Below are 12484 nucleotides of genomic sequence, written 5' to 3'. Positions count from 1 at the left end.
TAGGGTGGCCAACTCCGTATGTTCCTTTGAGCAAGGTTCCCAAAGGGAGAGATATTTATTAAAGTAAATAGATTCATGTGGAGGGATTAGTGGGTGTACATGTTGCTTCACACACTCTACCCTCATAGCATCATCAAGTGTTTCTGTTTCTCCAGTAGCCTTTGTGCACTTCTGGAAACAAGAGGATCTTTTCAGCCTTAAGTTGGTTTTCCAGTTTCTGAACAGACCTGAACAGTGATGACATTCAGATAGGGAATGAGATAATTTCCATGCCAAAATAGCTATTCTTCTCTATGATTCTCAAGTGGTTGAACATCAAAAACTCTTTTTACAAATTGCTGTTGGAGTGGATCTTACACCTCCAGTTAGTGTGTGAATTGCAGATGACTGCACAACATTGATCTTGGCAAGGTTACTGAGAGCACTATGTGACCAGACAGGTAAGAGTTATTCAAGTATTGGATGAGATATTGAGCAGCATGTTGTTTTCAGTGTTCAAACATGTGAACCCCAGTTGGTACCTGCAATACATTATAGAAGAGCCAATCTCTTCTTTGCTTTGGCTGCCAACTTTTTGACCTGTGGTCCAAACATGACTACAGTGTCAATGTCACTCTAAGGTATAGCAGATTTTTCTCAACAGCAATACCTTCTCCAGCCAGTGTGAAGATTGGACTGTAGTTGAACCTCCTATAATTATGGTAAAGTAGGTGGACTTTGTTTTTGCTGGATTGAGCTTGAATTTATGTTGCGTTGCCCATCTAGTTACGATTTCTAAGTCCTCATTCAATCCATTCTCCATATATCTTTTTCAAGACCCATGGTATGAAGTGCAACATCGTCTGCATAGGTGTATTCAAATCATTTCAGGTAGTCTGACAGACCAGAGGAGAGCAGCAAAAAAACACCAGGACTTAATACTGAGCCCTGAAGAAATCCTGGCCTCATGGTCTTTGAAGGAGTATAACTTAATCTTAGTGGGTTTTTTTCCTGTATGGTAGGAAACCTCTTATCCAGAGGTGCATTTTACCAAACTCCCATCTCACTGCCTATTACACCAGACTCCATGAAATGTTGCACTGAGTTTAAAACAGACTCCTGTTGATGACTGCGGTGGCTTTTTCTGGAAGCCATTGCTAAGAGGCTGCCAGAAGGCCACCAGCAAGTCTGTCATTGAGTGCAAAGGCCCATAAGCCATTTGGGTAGGTTCTACCTTTCCTTCTTTTAGAAGCCACCATAGAAGCCTTGACTGTACTGTTCTTTCCATTATATTGCAAAGGAGACTGGTTAAAGATATAAGCCAATAGCTGCCTGGAAAAGAGGGATCCTTGCCGGATTTCAGAGAAACAGTAACTGGTGATTTCCATCAATTTAGGTACCTTCCTTTTTTATGCTTGAGTAATTTCTGATGTCCAACAACCTGGCTCTAGCCTTCTTCCCAAAGTGCTTTAGCTCATGGTCACAGATGGGGTCCAGCCCAGGGGAATTGCTTGGTTCAAGCTTCTCTATTGCATCTTCTCGCTCAGGTATGAGAAAGATCTCTCTGAAGCCATGGTACTGAATTCTATAGGCACATATTTAAATGATATTCACCTTTCTTCCTAAATACTCCATCTTGCATGTTTTTGCAATGGCTCTATCCTCATCACCATATATGAGCCTGGTCATCTTGGCATAATGTTCGAACAGCGTACTCACAGACTTTGTCATCGAATGCTTCTACACCTCTAGTGTTCAAGATATTGGTGTTATTTAAATTATACGCCTTTGTCTGTTTGTTCTCAATTTGCTTCAATATCATCCATCAATCTTTTCCTCTGTGAGGATCCAGTCTTATTAAACTAAGCCAGCCCTTCGTTCAAGCAACTATTTACAGAGCTGCAGCACTTGGAGCTTAGCATTCGAGCCATGTGCACACAGACTGACCTGCTGGTGCTTTCTCCATACTCTTCCCTCCTGCAACTTGTGACCCTCCCTCTAAGTTCCATGCTGGTTGCTACAATTTCTAGTCATCATTCAGCCTTTGTAACATTTGCGGATCTGTCTCCTGGGTAGAATATGCTGCTAGTGTGGGCCAGTAAGCTGACTGCATATTCATCCTCACTTCCTGCCCTAGTGTGATGTACTGAGAAGAAAAGTGGTGACAAGAACACCATCAGGTGAAGTAGTAAACAAGGGAGGTGGAAAGAAGGAAGAATTTATGCATTGCCTGAAGGATTGCCTGCATTGCAACTGAGCAGAGCTGGATGAGTAATTGTTTGTTTGGTTTGGTGGTGGTTCCAAAAAAAAAACATTAAAAAACAATATTTAGTTTGCGTCAAACCAAATCTAAAATATTTTGAAATTTTTGGTGACTCAGAAAAGTTAATTTGGGACCTGTTTCAGAGCAGGATTTCAAACTTGGCTTTCCCACATCCACTGGGCTACATGTTATGGGAGGACTGGGGGAGGGAACAGCAGCACCACCTCCTCCTTCTTCTCTGGCCATTTTATGAATGGCTGAAACCTCTCATATCAAAATTGCAATAATTTTAGGCCAACCAAAACCACATTTCTAGTTGAATACATGACCTGTCTGAAAGAATTTCCGTAGCTCTCCATAAGTGTGGCATTTCAGTTAGGATGACTGAGAGTGTGACAGTTGGGTCAAATCTGTGAAGGTTGCACCAGATAAATGGTGCTTCAGTACTCCAGCTACATACCCCGCTATGTGGTTGTCACTCACAAGGAGCATGCAGACCTCCACGATTTTTGTTTAATAATTGCAATTCCTTCACATTATGGCCCTAATACCAAAGTAAGAGTTCTACCTGAAAACATTTTCAGTTTATCAAAGTGTTTATGTTGTATTACCTTTCTGCAGAGAGACCAAAAGCCCTTCAGTACATCGAGTCAAAGTTAGAAAAGGAGAAATACAGAAGCAGGAAACTAAAGCTGAGAGATGTCCTGGAAATCACACCAGAAAGTCTAAAGAACTGCCCTCCTCAGACAACAGGAGATTTACCTTGGCATTTCCTCAGGAAGCTCATGGCTCTGAATGGGATGGCAAGAAGCACAAGCCTTGAGCACAGGGTACCCACTGATCAAACACTAACTATGGACAAAGAGGAGCTGGATATTCCTGAAGATTTTACTTTTCTCAGTGACACAGACACCAGTGATTCCCTGCACACCCTTGATGTTCTCTGTGCCATTCTGCTTTCCTCAGACAGTTTCCTACAGCAGGAGATCCTGTCCAAAATGTCCATGTGCCAGTTTGCTCTCCCTCTGCTGCTACCTGCCCTCGACACCCCCAAGTGCACCCTACTGCTGTGGGCCATGAGGGACATGGTGAGGAAGTGGAGGCCGCACTCCCTGTCAGAGAGTAGAGGGTTCAGAGAGGAGAGCCTGGTGCTCACGTCAATGCCAACCATTTCCTTTGTGCGGATGGGGAGCTGCAGCTTCTCCAAGTCCCACCTCCTCAATGAGGTTCTCAGCCCCTCCCAGCAGCACCAGGATTTCTTCATCCATCGAGACATGGAGTCTGGGAACATCCCTCGGGAAATCGCAGGTGGGCTGCTCGAGATTTCCTGGTATTTCCCTGCTGGGAGGGAGAATCTGGATCTTTTCCCAGAGCCTGTTGTGGTTGCAAACCTGCAGGGAGACATTGAGTTGCACTGGCTGCAGTTCAGCTTTTTAACAGAGGTCTCCTCAGCAGTGTTCATATTAACGGAGAGCATCAGTGAGAGAGAATGCACGCTGTTATCATCTCTGCAGGGATCAGCCACTAAATACTACTTCATCTTCAATTATCAGGCTGGGAAAGCCAAGCAAACGCTGGAATTCCTGAAAAAGTTAGCCTCGATGCTGAAACTGAACAAGTCACATGTGCTGTGGAAAGGAGGTACCACAAATAAGGCACAATTTGTAAAAGTTCTGCAGTCTCCAATAGCAGCCATAATGAAATCTTCTCCCAAGAGAGTGAGTATAGAAGCCATGGCTGAGACAGCACGTCAATTAGGCATCCAGGTAGATGAGGATAACAAGGAATGTCAGACCCCAAACACATATGCAAAGGAAATCACTGCACAAATCAAAGATGTGGCAAAGTACAAGAGGGAAAAGCTGAGACTCCAAGGGGAGACATGGAGAAACTTGGCTGAAGTGGATAAAGAGCTGTGCCGAATGAGAAAGCAAGGAGACACCCCACTGGAGAACTATAAATCTCAGCTGAAAAAGAAATTAATGGATTTATGTGCTCAGCAGAATAAACATGACCTTACTGATGGTTTGATTACATTTATTACTGGAATAGAATACCTACATCACAGGGAGAAACATTACTTCCTGAAATGGATGAAGTTTGGCCTGGATCCCATTGCTAGGGAGAATCTTTCTAAACTATGGGATCAATATAAAGAGAAATGCAAAAACTCAAAAGATGACCCCAAAATGTTTGCAGAGTTAGACAAATTAATCTCTGCCAGTTCCTTAGGAGTGGAGCATTTCATGCGTGAGTTGGGGCAGTTTTATGAAGCTGAATGCTCAATGGTTAAAGAAGGTAAAATGGCAGAAAGCCAAAGGCAATTCACCCATCTCCCAAGCATAGCAGCTGACCTCATGCTGAAAGGGTTTCCCATGGAGATCATTGATGGAGACATTTCCAACATCCCACTGTAGTGGGTAACAGATGTTCTGAGTCAGCTTGATGCCAAGCTGGGGGGAAGGTACAGAATGCCGGTTCTGACGGTGCTGGGAGTACAGAGCACTGGGAAATCCACCCTCCTCAACATCATGTTCGGCCTGCAGTTTGCAGTGAGCAGTGGCTGATGCACACGGGGAGCCTTCATGTTACTCATTAAAGTGGCAGGGAACTTTCAGCAGGAACTGGGCTGTGATTTCATCCTGGTGATAGACACAGAAGGCTTGAAAGCCCCCGAAATGGCCAAGCTGGAGGATAGTTATCAACATGACAATGAGCTGGCCACCCTGGTGATTGGACTGAGTGACATCACCATCGTTAACATGGCCATGGAGAATGCCACTGAAATGAAAGATGTTCTACAAATTGTGGTCCATGCATTTCTCAGAATGGAGAAAATCGGGAAAAAAAACAACTGCCAGTTTGTGCATCAGAATGTCAGTGACGTGTCTGCACATGAACAAAACATGAGGGACAGGAAACACCTCCTGGAACAGCTGAATGAAATGACCAAAGTTGCAGCAAACATGGAAAAGAAATGCAAGGAGATGAATTTTTCTGATATTATGGATTATGATCTGGAAAAACACAATTGGTACATTCCTGCTTTGTGGCACGGACTCTCCCCTATGGCTCCAGTGAATTTGGGATACAGTCAAAAGGTTTATGAATTAAAGAAATATTTGTTTGAATTTCTGAAAGATTGTTCACAAGAGAGAACTCCCAAGGACATTCCCCAATTTCTTGCATGGGTGAGGAGCCTGTGGAATGCTGTAAAACATGAGAACTTCATTTTCAGCTTTAGAAACAGCCTTGTTGCTGAAGCCTATAACCAGCTGTCTGTGAAGTATGCAGAGTGGGAATGGGGTTTCTGGAAGGAGATACCTTTCTGGGTATCTGAAAAGGAAACTTTCATCCAAAATCAGCCACCAGATAAACTAGACCCTAATCTTTCAATCAGACTAAAGAGTGAGGCACAGGAAAAACTGAGGCAAGAAGCAGAGAAGATTTTGAATCATTTACAACTTTATTTTGAAAGTGGAGCAGCAAATCTGCACCTGATAGAAAAGTACAAAGAAGATTTTAGAAGAAGTGCCAATAGTCTCAGGAATGAACTGGAGAGTTATTCATTCAGCAAGTGGCAAGAAGCGATTCATATTAAAAAAGGCCAACACAAAACAGACTCTGTCCTGTCAGAGTACAAGAGAAAAATTGAAGAGAAAGTGGATGGGCTTCTGAACCATTGCAGGAAAAGCAACTGCAAATTAAATAATGATGAACTGGAGAAGGAATTGGAGAACATGTGGAGAGAGACATTGTCAGAATTATCACTCATTCCTTTACAGAGACGCAACATATTTGAAGATGTGGAGTTCCAGCTGAGAAGAGACCTAGCGGATAGGGGCATTGCAGTCTGGAAGATGTTACAGGATGCCAAAAGCTTGTGTGCTTATAAAACACAAAATTTCAAAATGAAAAAGAAATACTTAGACTTAAAAGTGTTCAGAGGTTACACACTATCAATATCAGGTGTGAAAGAATTCTTGACACAGGAATGCTGGCATAAAACAGAGGCTTTAGCTAAATCCTTAATAGAAGAGTGCAATAGTTACACTGATGGAAAAGTAAATGGCAAAGCAGATTATGATGAAACTTATTGCAGAGAGTTGTTCTAAAGAGCCTAAAGGAAGCCTTTACATTGAAATCAAAAACAGGCTGAGAAACTCTTTTGTGAATGGAGAATTACAGAAGTTAATTCCCTTAAATGTAATGGTGATTCTCTTTTAATATCAGACACAGGTTGCAGCTTCCAAACAGATAAAGAAACAATGCTATTTCACATTTCACATCCCATCACATTTCACATCACATATCGATGTATGGCAAAATTAAAGAAGGAGGGAAAGACCCAAATGTGGAGATTCTGCACCTCTGTCTTAAGGAGCAAATCGCCAAAATCCCAATTTGTCCTCACCACTGCATTTTGCTGATACAGTGGTACCATCCAGTGACCTGCAAACCTTTCCCACATGAGTGTTCCCTCCAAGAGCCCCCGAATACGAACCATCCACTTCTGCTACTTAAAGGAACAATATCCTGTGCTTTTATGGCTAATCTGACACCAAACAGCCTGGCCCTGATGCTCGCCTTCTCTGGGGTAACACATGGGAGGGGGAAAGTACTTCAGAAACACCAATGAGGGAGGTTTGCAGCATAATGTAATGGGGAAAGGAGGGATGCAGCCAGCAACCCCAAAAGACCCTGAGGTTTCAAAGGGAATCCCCACAAACACAACAGACACCAAGGCTCCATGGGAAACCCACCCCATCCCTGGGAATGGTCTTTCCCTCTGCTCTGCTCACTGCCCCGCACACATCTCTCATCCAGGGTAGTAAGGCTAAGAAGCCATGGTGCATTGGCTATTTGCCCTGTGATTGCCTGCTACCCTTCTGCATGGGGGTGCTGTGGGGAGAAGCCAGGGAAGGCAGTTAGTGGTGCTAAGAAATCTGTGGTCCCAGCTAGAAGGTCACATACTGCCATTTTGGCTAATACTTGCCTGGGTTTCCTCCCCCCTGCTCGCGTGGCATGGTTTGGCCCAGCTCTGTCTGTAACATCCACATGGATCCTTCTGGATGAAAGTGTCTATAAAGATGTGAATGAACATTTCAGTAATTCCTGTTGTATCCAAACGTGATTTTAAAATTGCTTTAAGTGAGCTGTGGCAGCCAAGGTTGAGCTTCACTGCCCTGACTTTCACTGATGTATAAATGCCGATGATTTGACTATTTACTGTCCTACGATTTTTGCCTGATCTCATTTGCTTGTTAGCCAGATACTGTATAAGCCCCAGTTCAGGCCAACCAGGAGCTTTATAAAATGAAATTCTAAAATGCCATGTTTGACTGATGTTGATTTATTTTGTGTATAAATGATCAAGAATTTTCAAAGAAAATTAAATGAGAAATGGTTTACAGGAGAGTGAGACGAGGTTTTGAGAGAGGAACATCCTGAGTACAATTTTTTTTCCTATTGATTTTCTCTGAATAAATGTTGGCCCAGGTAGCTGCCAGAGATAAAGTTTAAAACTGATCTGTGTATATTTTTATTCTCCTTTTGAGGATAACATGGATAAAAGAGACATTTAAGTGCGCATTGTTAGACAAATAAATATGTACGTGTGCCCACAAGATATATAGCACAGCCCTCCACATTTCTGTCTAGCCCCGCTAAGTTCCCACCATGGGAAAGAGGCTGCCACTGTGCATCTGTACTGAGATTTTCTGGCTATTGATGAGAGAAATTTTCTCCATTTACGCTGGGGGGATGGGCGAGGAAGGGAAGTGGTGGATGCTGCCCTCTCCAAGGGATTAAAAAAAAGCCTAGAAATGTCACTTTTTGGCCAGGCATGCGATGCCCTTACACTCCGCTTGGTGCCATTTCTCTGTCTGTCTCTCTGTCTGTAATGGGATAGCTTTTAAATGCCTCATCTGATCAATTTCAAAATTTCAGGTGGTGCCCTGGGCACCAATGGCCAGAACCCTTTTGATTTGAGGGGAAATCAGTCAACTGAATATGAGGGACAAATGAAGCTCCTAGCATCCCAGTGGAGTTTAAGATGTTGGCCACCTGAATGACTCATCTCCCAGAAAAAAACAACATGGAGGAGGGATGGAAGAGGGAATGGGGATGTATCGATGGGAGAATAGCGGCATGCACACAGCCCATGGCATGGGGGGAGAATGCGGGACCCTGGTGTGAAGGGCTCACATAACTCCTGGTGGCAGGTGTGATGCTGACAAAGCCAGGCCAGAGCCATAGGCCCATTCACTTGTGTGTGACTATCAAAGGAGTTAAATGTATTAGTATATATTCAGGCCAATTCACTTGTGTGTTAATAGAGATCAAAGGAGATGTTAATTGCATTGTTTTTGCCTAACTAGATCTTGTTGTTTACTATTACATTACATTTACATTACGCATGCCTGGTAATTAAATAGACCTAGATCAAAGTGTGTGTTAATCTAAGAGTGTATTCAGATGTTAGAACTTCATGAAACGAATGGAATGTTACTTGTATTCTTTTCATGTATCTATTCTTATTATAATGTAAAGGCAGGCAGTTATATTATGTCTAAGCGTGTAATTAAATAGCTCATTGAATGCAAATGAAGAGTGTTAAATTCAAAGCAATTGGCCATTGTGTGAGTAAGAACATGTCTCTGATTGTTGTGTGGAGAAGAAGCTATAAGTACTGATTCAAAGGAAGATCCTTTATCTCTGGACTGTTTGGATTCTAACAGGGTGGAATAACTAAACAAGAAGACGGAGATCCCCAGAGCTATTCTGGGTGGCCCTGAACTGGCAGATTACTACATCCCTGTTATCCTTTGGGGTTCACAAACTTTGACTCACCTGTTAATGTAATGTACCTGCTTTAACCTCTCAATAACACATTTATTTTTCTCAGCTAATAAACCTATAGTTAGTTAACTATAGCATTGGATACCAGTGTTGTCCTTGGTGTAAGATCCAGAGTACCAATTGATGAGGGGGAAGTGACTGGTTTCTTGGAACTGGGAAGAACCTGATGTGGTGTGATTTTTGGTTTATGTGACCAACATCACTAAGTGCAGTTTGTTTACGAGGTGAGATGGGCTGGAGAGCTTAAGGAGACTGTCTGTAACTCCATGGTCCAAGACTAGTCCAGTGATCCAGGAATTTATATTTGTTGCTGGCTTGGTGAAATATAATTATAAACAGGATGACCAGATGTCCAGTTTTTAAAGGGACAATCCCGTATTTAAGCTGTCCTGACTTTTTCTTAAAAACGGGCAAACTATCCCATATTTTCAGTCTCCCCGCATGCATCAGTACTAATGAGTCCTGCTGCTGGCCGGATCCTTGCTCGCGAGCCATCCTCCCACCAGTGCGGGGGGGGGGGGGTGGGGGGGTCCAGTGACCAATGATGGGGGTGGGGATGAAAAGCTGGTGGCAGGGATAAGATGCAGTGCGCAGGGCCAGCTGCTCCCCCTGCTGGTCTGTCAGTGCAGCCCCTGCTGCAAGCCGGCTCTCGACCAGCAGGGCCCTGCTCCCGGTCCCGTTTCTGGCCAGCCCTAGCTGTGTGCTGTGAGCTGCAGTGGCTAGAGAGTGAGGGCAGGTACCAGGCAGTGGCTGATTATAGGTCACTTCTGCTGCCCACCCATCGGCCCTTGACATGCTCCTCCTCTCACTGTCCTCTCCCTGCTTTGCCCCTTCACCCCCACAAGTCCTGCTGCTCCTCTATATCACCCCATCCCCCCCCCCAGCAGGACACATCCCACTCCCAGCGCTGTGCGGAGAACCAGCTCCTGTTCGGAATACTACACTTATCAATAGTCTGGCCGGTAGACTCCTTCCTTCCCCCACTGCCTCTGGCTGGGCCAGCACCCCGGGAAAGCCCAAGACCCTCCGGCCCGGGACACTGGCCAGGAGGAGCCGAGCCCTGCATGTGCCAAAGCCCTGGGCAATGCATGCATGGGGAAGCCGCTAAACTCTGGACTGGGGTGGGAAACAATTTCCAGCCTGTTCCCAACCTGACCCTGCAGGCTTCTCCGCAGCCCCCGGACAGGGGCTTAGTACCCTCTTTGCCCACCCCACCCCCTGCGCTGGGTCCAGCCCCCAGGGAGCGTGGGGCTGCTCTGTCCCCTAGGCACCCTCCCCTGCTGAGCTGCCTCTCTGGCAGGGTTCTCTGAAGCCTCTGCAATCAGGTTACCTGGGCCCTGGTGCACAGTGCATTCTTAAGGCTTAACCCCTTCCTTCCCACGCTGTAGCCGGGGGGGACAGAAGGCATCTAGGTTATGTTGGTGGCCAGCAGAAGCATGGAGGTCTTAGCTGATTTATGATACTGTGTGGGCAGGAAGGCACAAGCTGCTTCCAGCCCCGGTGCGGGGAACAAGATGAGATGAGCTCTGCAAAGACAAGGGCCAGGTCATCACTTCCTCTCTACTCCTCCCCTGTGGCTGGAAGCAGCTCCTGTCCCTTCCCTCCTGCACAGTGCCAAAAGGCTGCTGGTGGCCACATGCCACATTATGGTATAAGCCCTGGCAGAAATGGGGGGGGGGCATGTGACCCTGCGTGCCCCCATCCATGTGTTGCCTTGGTAAGATGTGGCACCAGGTACCAGGAGAGGCAGGGCTGACCCGGGGGCCCAGCCAGGCGTGGAGGGCAAAGAGCACCAGGCAGGGAAAGGGTAGAGTCCATCAGTCACACACACATACACCCATGTGAGAGAGGTGTATGGGCATGTGTGTGTGTCACCTCACCCTGCAGGTGTGGGAAGGTGTGTGGGGGGGTGTCACACACCCCTAAATGGGAACCCTAAAGCCTTCAAGATAAGAAGGTAAATAAAAAGAGTCCAACTAGGCAGTATTTCTTTTTAATGGAGGCTCAGTCAACTTGATGTTAATTTGAAGGTTTGTACTGCATAGTTCTGATTGATTGCCAGTGAACTCAAGAGTAATTTTATGAGGTTTTCATATCCAGCATAGGGAAATATGGTCACCCTAATTATAAAACACACCACCATGTTGGTCTCTCTGCCCTATTTTCTGACAGTCTGCCCTGAGATTAACCCACAGTTGTGAGTCACTCCAGACAGCATGAAATTAGGAGAACCTGGTATAGGGGGAAGGGGGCACATAGAACCCCTAGCATGGAGGGAAGTTGGGAATGGGGGGCAGACAGAGCTCCTGGACTGAGAGTGAAGGGAGGCCCTGGTTTAGAGGGAGGGAGTAATGGAGGGCACACAGAGCTCCTGGTGGGGGGAAGACTAGGGAACCCTGGTATGGAAGGAGTGAAGGAGAATGCGTGGGGGGGTAGGGGAATGGGAGCACATTCAGAACTCCTGCTATTGGGGGAGGAATGGGGGGAGTGAGGAATGGGGTACACAAAGCCCCTGGTATGGGGGGAATGGGAGTCACACAATGCTGCTGTCATTGGAGGGGAAAACGGGGGGGGGTTAGTATGGGAGGAGGAGGGACTTTGGGGGGGCACACAGAGCCCCTGAAATTGAGGGGCATGGGAGCGTGGCATGCAGGAAGCTTGTGGGTGGGAATGGAGGGATGTGAGGATCCTCTGGGGTGTGAAATAAGTTCACCCGACAGTAGCAACCTAGTGTGTGACCCCCTTCGACACATACACTAAACCCAGAACATAAAGTTTGCAACATCAGCGTTATCCACAGGCCTGTGTCGGGGTACTGATATGGCAGGATGTATGAGGCTGCACAGGGTGACTGTTGAAAAAAATGAGAAAACTGAATGAGGTGATGGGGCTGGCTGCCTAGATAGGGAAAGGTACCTTGGACAGAGCAGTGCTGGGGAAGTTTTGGGGGAGCTGGGGGAGTTTTGGCCTGACCAAGTCCCAGGCTGAGGGCCTGATACAGGGCCTTGAGGAGGTATTAGGGCTGTGGAGGGGCAGCCAGGGGAGAAAGAGGCAGCAGGTCTACCCCCTTGCTGATGATGAGTGGCCAGTTCAGACTGCAGTGTGGCCCTGAGGGAAGGGGCTAGGGTGAAGAACAGCAGTGGGTCACTGAGGCGAGTGGTGGGATTAGGGGTAGCCAGTTCCCTGGAGGGGCAGCACCCAGAGAGTGGGGCACCGCCAGAGGGCAGTATCCCAGGAAAGTACGCCATTGTCTGGGAGGGATGTAGGGCCTAATGTGGTGGAGCTTGGAAAAGGGCAGGTAATTGTGGGCAAGACACCACCTGCAGAGGGTGCTCCTGAGTGGCGAGAGTTAATTCCCTAGGTTGGCCAGCCTAGTATCTA

At 46.3% G+C, this 12484-nt stretch overlaps 1 pseudogene across 1 annotated transcript; it reads left to right on the top strand.

Annotated features, from left to right (window-relative positions):
* The first annotated feature begins 3096 nt into the window (after positions 1–3096).
* On the top strand, positions 3097–6357 carry LOC311522763 (up-regulator of cell proliferation pseudogene; annotated as a pseudogene). Its single transcript has one exon. The product of its transcript is annotated as an up-regulator of cell proliferation pseudogene (transcript).
* Positions 6358–12484: the final 6127 nt, after the last annotated feature.

This window comes from Lepidochelys olivacea (genome assembly GCF_965140295.1).
Source record: "Lepidochelys olivacea isolate rLepOli2 genome assembly, chromosome: 6".
In the NCBI taxonomy this organism is placed as follows: Eukaryota; Metazoa; Chordata; order Testudines; family Cheloniidae; genus Lepidochelys; species Lepidochelys olivacea.
This window is presented reverse-complemented; position numbering and strand designations above follow the sequence as displayed.